A 13516-nucleotide genomic window follows, 5' to 3' on the forward strand; every position below is an offset into this window, starting at 1 on the left:
ATGTTTATATCCTAGTTAGAATGCAACTCTCTCCTCATTGCCAAACTTGCTGTACTGAATCAATCATATTTATTTATTTATTTATTTTGCATCTTGTACCGCGCAAACTAAAACCCGAAGGTGTCAAGGCGCCTAAGAAAAAAGATCAGAAAGCGGGCACTCATGCACTTACATGTACGCTTGAACAAAGAGGCGTGTTTTAAGGGCAGCTCTGAAGGTTTGGAGGGAAGGGAGGGACCTAAGTTCTAATGGAAGATCGTTCCACCATTTAGGGGCCAAGAGGGAAAATGCCTTACCACCCCATCTGGCTTTCCGAATGCGAGGGATGTGGAGGAAAGAGTGATTGGAGGAGCGGAGGCTCCTGCCAGGGTTGTAATAGGTCAAGATGGCTCTAATCCCTGTGGGGCTGCTTTTAGCCAAGGCCTTATAGACCATACACATGGATTTGAAAACAATCCGCTCCTTTATCGGAAGCCAATGCAGCTGCTTCCTGGCCAGCGTGGCCGAAGAGCGACGGGGAAGATCGAGGACAAATCTAGCTGCTGCATTCTGGACTACCTGCAAGCGCTGCATCTGACTCTTATTCAGTCCAGCATACAGCGCATTACAGTAGTCCAGACGCGATCCCAAAAGGGCGACAGCAAGTTGCCTTCTTGCCGGCTGGGAAAGGTAGTTCCTAATTTTCCTAAGAACATGAATTATGCCCCAACAGGTCGATACCGTCCTATTGACTTGCTGGCGCATGTCCAGGGTAGGGTCAATCATTACCCCAAGATTTTTAGCCGAAGAAGTAGGTTTAGGGCAAAGACCGAGCGAGTCAGGCCACCACTCCATGGACCAAATATCTTCCCTTCCGCCGAACACCATCACCTCGGTCTTCTCCCCATTCAATTTGAGTGAATTGTAAATCATCCACTGGCCGACAGCCTCCATACAGGATCTAAATCTGGAGGCGGTCAGCTCAATTGACTGGGAGAGAGACACGAGGATCTGAGTGTCGTCCGCGTAGGAAACTACCTCCATCCCAAAAGATCTGATAAGTCTGGCAAGGGGGGTCACATAGATGTTAAAAAGGGTGGGACTAAGCGCCGACCCTTGAGGGACCCCACATTGCACAGACAGGGATGGAGATAGAAATTTTCCCAGCATTACCCTCTGCTCCCTATGGTCGAGAAAGGAAGAGAGCAAACCCAAGGCTGCCCCCCGGACCCCAATCTCACCCAGTCGAGATGTTAAGACCTGGGGAGATAGGGTATCGAAGGCAGCTGTAAGATCCAGAAGGATCAGGAGGGATGTCCGGCCCTCATCCACACTCATGCGGATGGAGTCGAGAACCAGGGTGAGGGCGGACTCGGTGCTATGTTCCCTCCTGAAACCATGCTCGGAAAGGTCAAGGCAGCCCGAATTCTCCACAAAGGCAGCTAGATGCTCGTTAAGATGGGACTCGAGCATCTTTGCAGGGGCCGGAAGCAGTGAGATGGGGCGAAAGTTTTTTAAAACCCCAGGATCTAGGGAGGGTTTCTTAAGAAGAGGTTTGACCACAGCATTTTTCCACTGCTGTGGGAAGACACCCTCCCTCATGGCCCCATTCATGATCTCAAGTAGGGGGGGTAGAAGAGATCCCCTACACTGCTTCAAGATCTTAAGAGGGCAAGCATCTAGTGAAGACCCTGACTTGGTTTTATCAAGCCGTATGTCGAGATCTTGTAGGGAGAGCGGGGGGAAAGATTCCAGATAGCCGGCCAAGGGAGGCTCTGCCGAGGGAACATCCGGGACTACAGTAACTGATGGCTCAACCGTAGAAAGCCTCTGAGACTCCAGAGCAGTGTAAATGTCCGCTATTTTGGACTGAAAGAAGCGAGCAATGTCATTACAGAGCTCCTGAGATGGAACAACTGGATCGGGGACCTGAAGAGATGTGAGAGAGTCCACGATCCTGAAGAGCTCTTTGGGAGATGAAAGAGAGGAAGTCAGGGCCACAAAGTAGTCTTGTTTGGTCCTGATAATTTCCGACTTATATCTCTTGAGCAGGGTTTTATGAGCTTCCCTGTCTTTGAGATCCCAACTGGCATGCATTCGACGCTCCTGTCTCCTTACTTCCTGCCTAAGGAGTCTGAGTTGTTCGGAGAACCAAGGGGCTGATGGTCTTTTCCTTGCTAAATAGCAGGACCGAGCTGGCGCCAGTTCGTCCAGGGCCTCTTTAAGAATGTTATCATAATGCGGCACCGCTGAAGAGGGATCCATCTCCCGAATAGAAGACAGACTGGAAGTCCATGGGTCAAAAGAGTGTTCATCATAACTCCCACCCCGTTTTTTTTTGGTAAAGCTTCTGTTTATAAGTGTGAGAAAGGTACTATGATGGTGTGGTACAACTTTTGAAATAGCACTTGAGTGTTATAGTGGCTGTGTGGGTGCATGATAGATTGAATATTGGTATTTAATGGTGTATGAGTGCATTACAATGTGTGTTTGAATGTATGGGCCTAGTTGTGTAGCTGTATAATTGTGGCCGTTTGGGTTTTCAATGGTGACTATATCAACTCGGCTATTACTTGAGTAATCTAATTATTCAATACATCTGAGCCATTCGTTTAACATGTTTTTTAAGTATGCAAAATTATATATAATTGCATGACTAGGGCTCTGATAAATAATGTCTGTGGATTTATGACAGTTGTGTTGACCTACGATGGTATGTGCTTTGCTGTATTATGGTTGCAGTGAGTATGTGTTACTCTGTGTTGTTTTTTAATTATGAAGATAGGTGTTTTGTATATAATGGTGTGTGGGCATAGACTGCTGCCTGTGTAGCCTATTGATGCATGTTGCTGGGTATAAACATATGAAAGTACCTGTTTAGTTTAGGGATGTGTTGATTTTATGGCCAGCTTAGAATTATGCACCAATTTTAAGAAATATTTTATAGTGTCTTGTGGACCAAGGAAACACTTCTAAATTCTATATCTGTGGGTAACCAAAAATCAAAATGAACTTGCACTTTTCCCTATCTTTGGTTGATCTTTGCTGCGAGTGGTTCTTGTTCTGAACACTTGGGGGCTCATTAGAATGGCGGTCGGAAAATCCCCCCGACCGCCATGGAAGCGGAAAATAACTGCCCGCCGTGACCGTGGAAAAAACGGCAGTCAAATTAGGATCAACTGCCAAAAAAGACCAACCGCGGCGGAACCGGCCCAAGAACAACCACCCGTCGCGGGCGGTGATGGCCAAATTCCTACCGCGGGGTCAGAAACGCAGCAGAAATTAAACAACCCACCGCAAGCATAGCGGATGAGGGTCCCTGTGAACTGTGTAGACATTATTCACATTTATTTAATCATCCCATTATTTATCAAAAAACATCTATTTGACACTGGCGAGTACGAAGAGTTCACTCCTTCCGCTACTGAGAGCAATCTAGGAATACGAGACGGCGGTATTAGGAAACCTTCCGATGCGAGTGAATTGATTTAAACACGACGCGGCTACCCACCCTGATTAGGTCTTGGCTTTTCATATTACGTTACGGTTCCTACCCACCATTGCATTAGACGCGTTTATGATCTACCCTAAGACTTTGATGAATTGAAAAAGTGGATTTCCTCAACTGATTGTCGTATGAAAATATCTCTACGTACCATGAAATTGTAGTGCACCCCGGTTTACACCCTTGTCCTGATGAAGACCCCGATGTAAGGCCTCAAGTACACCTACTGCTGTAGCGTGGGGTCGAAACGTTGACGGCTACCTCCCCTCTTTCTCAGTTGACACCGCCCGCATTTTTTTGGATATTACATACCAGTGTCAAATAGATGTTTTTTGATAAATAATGGGATCATTCATGATTCCTTCCTTTGGCTCAGGGATCTGAAGCCGATTTATTGTGTAAATATTTCAGGAATTTGATATATCTATTTGTCACGAATATTATCATTCTTTATCTATTCCTTTCTTTTTCACAGCATCACGCTACCTCACTTCTTCTTCCTTTGAGGCACTGTTATTATAACTTATAAATTGCAGTACTTACTCATTGTGATTAATTTACAGTGTTTTTACTTTATTTCTTTGTTATTGTTGCTTTACATAAATGTGAATAATGTCTACACAGTTCACAGGGACCCTCATTTCATATACCATATAGCACCCAGGTCCCGAGTGGATTTTTTTGGGTAAAACCCCCCCTCTTCTCAATCAATCAAGCAAGCATAGCGGAGACACCTCACTGGAAATTAGGATATCCCCGATGGTCCCGCGGTACGATCTGCTGTTTCCGACCGCGGCAGTCACACACTGGAATGAATGGGAGTGCCACCGGAAGAGCTGCAGCATACCCACCGCTGTGGACGAATCGTGGAAAACATGGTGGACGATGCAGAAGCCCCACAATAAGGCCAAACATTGAACTATTCAAAATAGCGATGCCTCCCAAATACACAAAATCACATTCCAATGAAACAGAAACATGCCAAACACAAACATACAATTCCCAGGACAACACCGACAACACACCTAACAAGAATACCCCAGTTGAACACACCCACAGAGCTGAGTATAAAACCAGCCCCTACCATGACCACAATCCTTGGCAACACTCCAGACAGGTAGGTAGCCATCTTCCCTTCCCTGGGAGGAATATATATGGGGGTGGGAGGCCTGTACCACTACTCCCACCATGCACCCTGTCCATAGCATCATCAAGATGGATCCCTCTCCCACCCCACCCGGAAACACTTGGCAGCCATTGCATTGTTCAGCTTCAACTAACAGGTTGGTAGCCATCTTCCCTGGGAAGGCTGTTTGGGGGTAGGAGGCATGTACCACTACTCCCACCACGCACCCTGTCCCACAGCATCATCAAGATGGATCCCTCCCCCACCCCACCGAGAAGTACTTGCCAGCCATTGCAGTATACCAAACAACATAACAGGTTGGTAGCCATCTTCCCTGGGAGGGCTGTTTGGGGGTGGGAGGCATGTACCACTACTCCCACCACGCACCCTGTCCCACAGCATCATCAAGATGTTTCCCTCCCCCACCCAGTAGCACTTGGCAGCCATTGCAGTACACCAAACAACATAACAGGTAGGTAGCCATCTTCCCTGGGAGGACTGTTTTGGGGTGGGATGCCTGTACCACTACTCCCACCATGCACCCTGTCCCGCAGCATCATCAAGAGGGATCCCTCCCCCACCCAGTAGCACTTGGCAGCCATTGCAGTACACCAAACAACATGACAGGTAGGTAGCCATCTCACCTGGGAGGGCTGTTTGGGGGTGGGAGACCTGTACCACTACTCCCACCATGCACCCTGTCCCACAGCATCATCAAGATGGATCCCTCCCCCACCCCACCCAGAAGCACTTGGCTGCCATTGCATTGTTCAGCGTCACCTAACAGGTAGGTAGTCATCTTCCCTGGGAGAGCTGTTTGGTGGTGGGAGGCCTGTACCACTATCCCCACCATGCAACCTGTCCCACAGCATCATTAAGATGGATCCTCACCCACCCCACCCAGTAGCACTTGGCAGCCATTGCAGTACAACAAACGACATAACTGGTAGGTAGCCATCTCACTTGGGAGGGCTGTTTGGGGATGGGAGGCCTGTACCACTACTCCCACCATGCACCCTGTCCCACAGAATCATCATGATGGATCCCTCCCCCACCCCACCCTACCCCACCCAGAAGCCCTTGGCAGCCATTGCGTTGCTCAGCTTCACCTAACAGGTAGGTAGCCATCTTCCCAGGGAGGGATGTTTGGGGGTGGGAGGCCTGTACCACGACTCCCACCATGCACCCTGTCCCACAGCATCATCAAGATGGATCCCTCCCCCACCCCGCCCAGAAGCACTTGGCAGCCATTGCAGTACACCAAACAACATAACAGGTAGGTAGCCATCTAACCTGGAAGGGCTGTTTGAGGGTGAGAGGCCTGTACCACTACTCCTGCCATGCACCCTGTACCACAGCATCATCAAGATGGATCCCTCCCCCACCCCACCCAGAAGCACTTGGCTGCCATTGCATTGTTCAGATTCACCTAACAGATAGGTAGCCATCTTCCCTGGAAGGCCTGTTTGGGGATGGGGGGCCTGTACCACTACTCCCACCATGCACCCTGTCCCACAGCATTATCAAGATGGATCCCTCCCCCACCCCACCCAGAAGCACTTGGCTGCCATTGCATTGTTCAGCTTCACCTAACAGGTAGGTACTCATCTTCTCTGGGGGGGGCTGTTTGGGGGTAGGAGGCCTGTACCACTACCCCCACCATGCAACCTTTCCCACAGCATCAGCAATATGGATCCCTTCCCCACCCCACCCCACCCAGAAGCACTTGGCAGCCATTGCATTGTTCAGCTTCACCTAACAGGTAGGTAGCCATCTACCCTGGGAGGGCTGTTTGGGGTTGGAAGGCTTGCAATTATACTCCTACAATGCCCCCTTGTTCCCCAGTACAGCAAGATGGAGCACACCATACCACAAGATGCATGTGTCATCTAATGGACCACCTCAACCAAATCACTAGGTAGATAGACATATTCTCCGGTCCCAGGGGGCGTGGCTTGGACGCCGATCGGGATGGCGGCGTGAGCTCGCAGCTCCGCGCGGAATCCCGTTAATTCTCCTGTTTTCGGGACCTTAGGCGACCCGAAGACGACGTTCCTGCCCTCTGAAGTGTGAGGGGACAGCTGGGCACAATCGGAGGGTCGCTGGGGGACTGCTGGTCCCGAGAAGATCGAGAGAAGAGGCGGCCGAGGTGTTGCCGAGGGTGCGAAGAAAATGGCGGCGAGGAGGTCGGACGGTCCCGAACTTCAGCCCTGAGCCAAGTTGTCGCCGAGTGGCAAGAGATCCTGCACTCGGCTGCCCGAGGCTCTAGGATCGGCGGTGCTGTGTCCTGAGACCAGGGGACGCTGACCTGATCCGCCCAGGAGCTTGGGGACCTTCGTTGGCCGCCGCCCTAAGACTCATCCTTCCCCCCTCAGGCTTCGGAGGGGGGTGACGGAACGGAGCTCGTCTACCTGGCCATTGCTCCTGAGAGCGTCGGTGGGGACATTGCACTGCCCGGTGCCCGGAGACTGGCACGGAACCACGGGCGTCAACACAAAACGGGCGACTGGACCTGTGACTCAGCACCTTGGCATGGCGGCGATCGGAGGGCCGATGCCCGGGAGTCGCGAGGGGGACTCGGCGACATCTACTCGGCTGAGCGAGAGTCCCTCCCCAGAGCTTGACCAAGAACAGCGGCTGAACCGGCGTTTGGATGCCATACTTGATGCGATCACCTCCACTAAGGAAGCATTGCACCATGACATTGCCCAAGTGGCCACGGGCCTGGGGCTGCTACGCGCAGATCACGCGAAGCTGGCGGACAGGGTCAAGGACCATGACCAACTGTTGCTGGACCTGAAGCCATCGGTGGTGACCGCAGAGCACAGGATCACGGACATTTTGGCCCGACTGGACTCACTGGAGCGGAGGGCGGAGGATGCCGAAGGCCGCAATAGACGGAACAACGTGCGGGTCGTAGGCCTGCCGGAACGAATTGAGGGGGAGGATGCGGTGGCCTATATGGAGAACTGGTTCCGCACTGTGGTAGCGCCGGAGGGGCTTACTCCTTTTTTCACCCTGGAGCGAGCTCACCGGGTGCCTGCTCGCCCGCCGGGGCTTGGCCGCCCCCCCCGACCGATGGTGGTGCGGCTCCTCCACTACAAGGACCGGGATCTCCTCATCCAGCGGGCCAGGATGTCGGGCCCGTATTAGGTGGAGAACAGTAAGGTTACGATCTTCCCGGACTACACTCAAGCGGTCCAGAAGAACAGAGCATCGTTCCTCGCGGTGAAGAAGGAGCTCAGGGAAGAAGGCATCCAGTACTCCTTGCTCTACCCGGCTAAGCTGCGGATCATAATGGATGGCTCTACGCACTTTTTTCAGACTCCGGATGAAGTTTGGCAATGGCTGGAGTCATATAGAGCGGGGACGGACAGATCGCATAAAAGTAGGCGAGACCAACCCAAGCAGCCCCGGGTGAGGCAGTCACAACGCATCAGATCCCGCAACAGGCGCCAGCGGGAGAAACGGGAGGCTCAAATGGCGGCGGAGAAGAGGGATGCGCTCGCAGCGACGGCGGCCATTACAGGGTCGCAACAGAACAGTGAACGGGCAGAAACGGACTCGGGAGGGGAAGGCAGCAGGACGGGAGAGGAACTTTCAGAGGCGGAAAGCTCGAAGGGGCCGATAGTGACCCCACAGACATCGGATGGTATTTTCTGCGGCTGAGATAGAATTGGGACTAGATCGAGACTTCATGGTAGGGTGGTATCCTGTTGATGGAGGGCGGGTTGCCGGGAGGGGGAGCTGTGTGCTTCGGAGGGGATGAAGGCGCGGGGCGCGGGCTCCGCTTGCTGGGGTCGGCGGTGACTCACCCCCCTTGGGCCCTTAAGGCCGACTGTGGTGGAGACCACAGGGTAAGAGTGCGAGAAGTTGGTTCAAGGTTTGGATGGGGGCGGCCATTGGGTTCGTGTGCTCTGTCCTGGGGAGTGGGGTTTGGGAAGTTTTTCAGTTTTGGGAATGTTCGGGGGGGGGCAACTGCATTGGGGGGGCTATGAACCTTCGTTATTTGAATCGGACTGTACGAAGTTGGGATGGGGACATTACCTAATTTGAAATGCCTGACGTGGAATGTCCGGGGGCTGCGGACTATGGTGAAACGGCACAAAGTACATGCATATCTAGTACGCAGGGGGGTTCAGATTGCTATGCTCCAAGAGACTCATCTCACCAAAAAAGAGTGCGCTGCCTTGCAGAAAAGATGGCGGGGCCAGGTGTTTGGAACCACTTACTCAGCGTATGCCAGGGGGGTGTTGATCTGGGTGAGGGCGGGGATACCCTTTCAAGTGCTGAATCAAGTAGTGGATCCGGATGGCCGGTTTGTGGCGGTGGAGGGGAGGTTATATGGACGGGATGTGGTTTTCTGCTGTGTCTATGCACCGAACACTGACCAAGCTCGATACTTTGATAGCCTCTCGGGGTCCTTGGCCTCTTTCCTGGCGGGTCCGATAGTGTTGGGGGGGGGACTTCAACTCGATCACGGATGTAGCTCTGGATAGGTCCCATCCCCCCCTGGTGGACTCCCCGGTGCGCAGGCTGGCCACGCACAGGAAGGACTGGCAGGAACGATGGGGGTTGCTGGATGTCTGGAGGGAGCAGCACAGGGGAGCCAGGGATTATTCCTTTTATTCTGCTCTCCATGATCTGCATGTCAGGATTGATTCGGTGCTCTGCGGTGGATCCCTAGCCCCATTGATTTCCCATGCGGAGTACCTGGCTAGGACTATCTCCGATCATAACCCCCTATTAGTACACATTCAGTGGCAGAGAGAGCGCTCAGTGATACCAACATGGCAGCTTCGGCCGGAGACGCTTGAGGATTCTGTGTTCAGCGACGCGGTTCGGCAGGGCATTGATAGCTATTTCGGAGTGAATGAGGGCACGGCTACGAGTAGGTCCACTGAATGGGATGCAATGAAAGTGGTGGTGAGAGGGGTGTGCTTGGGTAGGTTCTCGAATGCTCGCACGACTGTGTTGAACGACCTAATGAAAGCGGAAGAAACTTTGAGGGACTTGGAGCGCCGCAGACCGGCTAGGCCAGATTTACAGGCCCAGTTATTGGAAGCGAAGGAAGTGGTTGCCACCGAGACGGAACGTTTAAGGTGTTATGACTACAGGCAGTATATCCTCAGGGCACATGCAGAAAGGGACAAGGTGGGTACCCTCTTGGCCAGACTAGCTAACCCGGAACTTAGGGGCTGCCCGATCCTCAGCATTAATAATGCGCAGGGAGAAATGGTGTACTCCCAGGCTGCGGTGTTGGAACGTTTTAGGGGGTATTATGAGGAGTTATACCAGAGTCAGCTGGGATTGGGGGTTCAGGACATCGCGGAATACCTGGGGGAGAGGCAGCTTCCGGTCCTGGACGAGGAGGACGCGAAGGAGCTGGGTGGCCCGATCACGCTCACGGAAATACGGGTGGCCATCAAACATATGGCCCGCAACAAGACGCCCGGGGTGGACGGACTGCCGATTGAATTTTATCAACAGTATGTGGACAGCTTGGCTCCCAGGCTGCTGGTGGTATATACGGAAGCTTTCGAGGCGGGGGCATTGCCTGGGTCCATGCGGGAGGCCTTGATTGTACCGCTCCTAAAGCCTGGCCGGGATGCCGCGGATGTGAGGTCTTATCGCCCGCTGTCCATGCTGACGGTAGATTATAAGATCTTGAGCCGAATCCTAGCCACCAGGCTGGCCCCACATATGACGGGCCTGGTACACAAAGACCAGGCCGGGTTTATACCCACGAGGAGCACGGCGCTGAACATCCGCCGCCTGGTGGGAATAATGGACGCCATCTTGGACGGGGAGGGAGATCCGGCGGTCCTGTCTGTGGACATCGAGAAGGCCTTTGATAGTTTGGAATGGTCTTTCCTGGATGGAGTGTTAGAGAGGTTTGGCATGGGCGAAGGGTTCCGAAGGTGGACGAGGGTCTTATATACCTCGGCGACGGCGAGAGTGCGTTTGGGCGGCCTGGTGTCTGCGGCATACCCGGTGGGCAGGGGCACACGACAGGGATGCTCTCTCTCCCCCCTATTGTTTGCTCTGGCGATGGAACCCTTGGCGGTCCATGCGAGGTCAGGTGACAGGTACGAGGGGATAGTCAGCGGCGGGCAGTGGCACTATATATCGCTATATGCGGATGACTTGCTCCTGTACCTGGCTGACACCTCGGGGGCGTTGGTCGGAGCGATGGATCTGTTGTCTGAGTTCGGCCGGCTGTCGGGCCTTAAGGTCAATTGGGCGAAGACTTGTGTGTTCCCGCTGCGAGCGGGCTCGCCAGTCCCTGGCGGCGACTTGGGTGTGGTATGGGAGCCCTCTTGCATCACCTATTTGGGTGTTCGCATCTACCACGCGACTGCGGACCTATTGGAGGGCAACATTGGTCGCTGTGTCCGGGCACTGCGGGGCAGCTTGTCTTTCTGGTCGACCCTCCCGCTGACGGTTCTGGGTAGGATTGCACTGTTGAAAATGGTGGCGCTCCCCCGCTTCCTCTATTATTTCCGAACGCTGCCTGTCTGGATTCCCCAGGGGGTATTTAGAGACCTGCGGTCAATGATAATTGGCTTCCTATGGGGGCATGGCCGCCGTAGAGTGGCCTTGAGCACGCTACTTCGCCCCAAGCTAGAAGGGGGCATGGCTGTGCCCGACCTCGAGCTGTATTATCTTGCGGCGCAGTTGCAGGTCCTTACACAGAACGTAGCTAGGGTGTTTCGGGGTCCAGAGGAGGGCCGGGATCGGGGGATACAACGCCACGTGCTGTCCTACATCATCATGCAACAGAGGCTCGAGTTACGGGCCCTCACCATGGAAGAGCGGACGCTCCGGCTGTGCTGGCAGAGGAGCCTTCGGAGAGCGAGGGCATCGCGGCCTTATGCACCGGAGATCCCGATCGGAATGCTGACGGCTTTGCCGCACGGGGGAGATTGGTCCCCGTTGCTGGATTGGGAAGAGGCGGGACTGCAGGTAGTGGGCGACTTGTATATAGACGGGGCCTTGGCGCCGTTCGAAGTGCTCCGGGACCAGTTCGGGCTGCCTGATGGGGGTTTCCTACTACACGCGGCAGTGGTGGCTGCCATACAGAAGCACTGGAAAGGGGGGCTCATGGAACCCACAACGACTATGGCGTGCCAATATGTGGTGATGGCGGCTGGTACGTTCAAAGCTGTGACGTGCCTCCATAATAGGATGCTGAATGAGGGATTGGAACCACTCCAAGGGCTCAAGGCTAAATGGGAGGTGAGCGTAGGCCGACCCATACCGGATACGGCATGGGGCCACATCCTGCGGCGCACGTGGAAGGGCACGAGAAATGCGCGCTTTCAGCAGGTACATTTCTATGTGCTTCATAGGGCTTACTTAACTCCTGAGAAATTACAGCGGTACTTTCAGGTGCCGGATGCCCGATGCCCACGGTGTTCGTCTCTGGGAGCGGACATGGACCATTTGTTTTGGGGGTGCTCACACCTGGGGACCTATTGGGCGGAGGTAGGGGAACTCCTGAATGAAGTGACTGACAGGGAGGTGGAATTCGATATGGCGGCGTGCCTGCTGCTCTGGTTCCCGCATACTAAACACACCAAGGTGACAAGCAAATTCATAGACTTGGGTCTGATATTGGCGCAGAGGGAAATATCGTGGCATTGGAAGTCCAGGGGGGGACCCTCACTGCGTAGATGGAAGAATGAACTGCTGCGTTGGTCTGACTGCGAGAGTGTGCTCCGGATGAAGCAGGCTATCAAGATGGGGAATGAGAAGGCATTGGATGCGGCGCGTGCATGGGAGTTAGTGGTACAGGCTTTGCGTGATTCTTTGGTAGAGGATGAGGATGGTGAGAACTAAGCCGATGGACACCGCGGGGCGAACACAGAAGTATTGTACCACGCACTGTAGTGGATCCATCCAATTCGACAGGACGAGGCACACACCTTAGCAGTTGCCAGGGGAGGGGGGGGCTTTGGGGGGGCGGGTTAACGGGAGTTTGGGGTGGGCCGGAAGCCATTAGATGGTTGCTCGTTAGGGCACCTTGGATCTACTAGGACGGTGGGTACTGTGTGGAGTGTGGAATGGCTGGGGAGAGCGGCCAGGTGTGATAACCCATAGCGCCTAGGGCAGGTCCCGACAAGGGCGGTACCACTGGTTATCACTGGGATGGCTGACGGGAGTGATGTTGTGGGTGGGGGGGTAAAAGCAGATACGCGAAACGATATTTCAACCATGGTCCCTATGGGACGTGCACCGTGATGTTTTCCTATTGAACGAAGTAATATGCCGCCCGGCCTCCGGGATGCGGGCTGAATGGCTGTGTACGACTGGGATTTCCTATTGGACGGGGGATATCACGAGTGAACTGGCTGATTAATTGTATCCTGTGGTTTATAATTCTGCAATAAAAATATATTTAAAAAAATATATATATATTCTCCGGTCCCATGACACCATTGAGCAGAATGTAATCCTCCTCCACGCACCCCACAAAGCCAAATGTGAGGACGTCACAGGTAAGTAACCAGTTCGTGCACCCACACATTTTTCACAAAAGAAATGGCGCCATATGTCAAACCTAGCCCTCTCATAGCACAAATATGCTCACTGAACCTGCTTGCCATGCACAGTGTGCATACAGGTAAGCAAAGGGAACTGTCACAGCTATCAACAAGTCACACACCAATGCAGATGCACAAGGAAGACCGGGCACAATCGTGCACAGCATTGAGTGCATTGCCATGGGGCCCAAACGAGAATGACCATTTTAAAAATGAGAAAGCATGTGTGGGATTACAAATCAAGATATGTACATGACAGGACAACGGCATGCAAGACAATACAATGCCCACTCCATGGCCAGATGTGACGTCTGCCAGGGTAGACAAATCAACAAGGAGTCAACAATGAAAAATGGGTGT

This window comes from Lissotriton vulgaris, chromosome 9 (assembly GCF_964263255.1).
Source record: "Lissotriton vulgaris chromosome 9, aLisVul1.2, whole genome shotgun sequence".
NCBI classification, from domain to species: Eukaryota; Metazoa; Chordata; class Amphibia; order Caudata; family Salamandridae; genus Lissotriton; species Lissotriton vulgaris.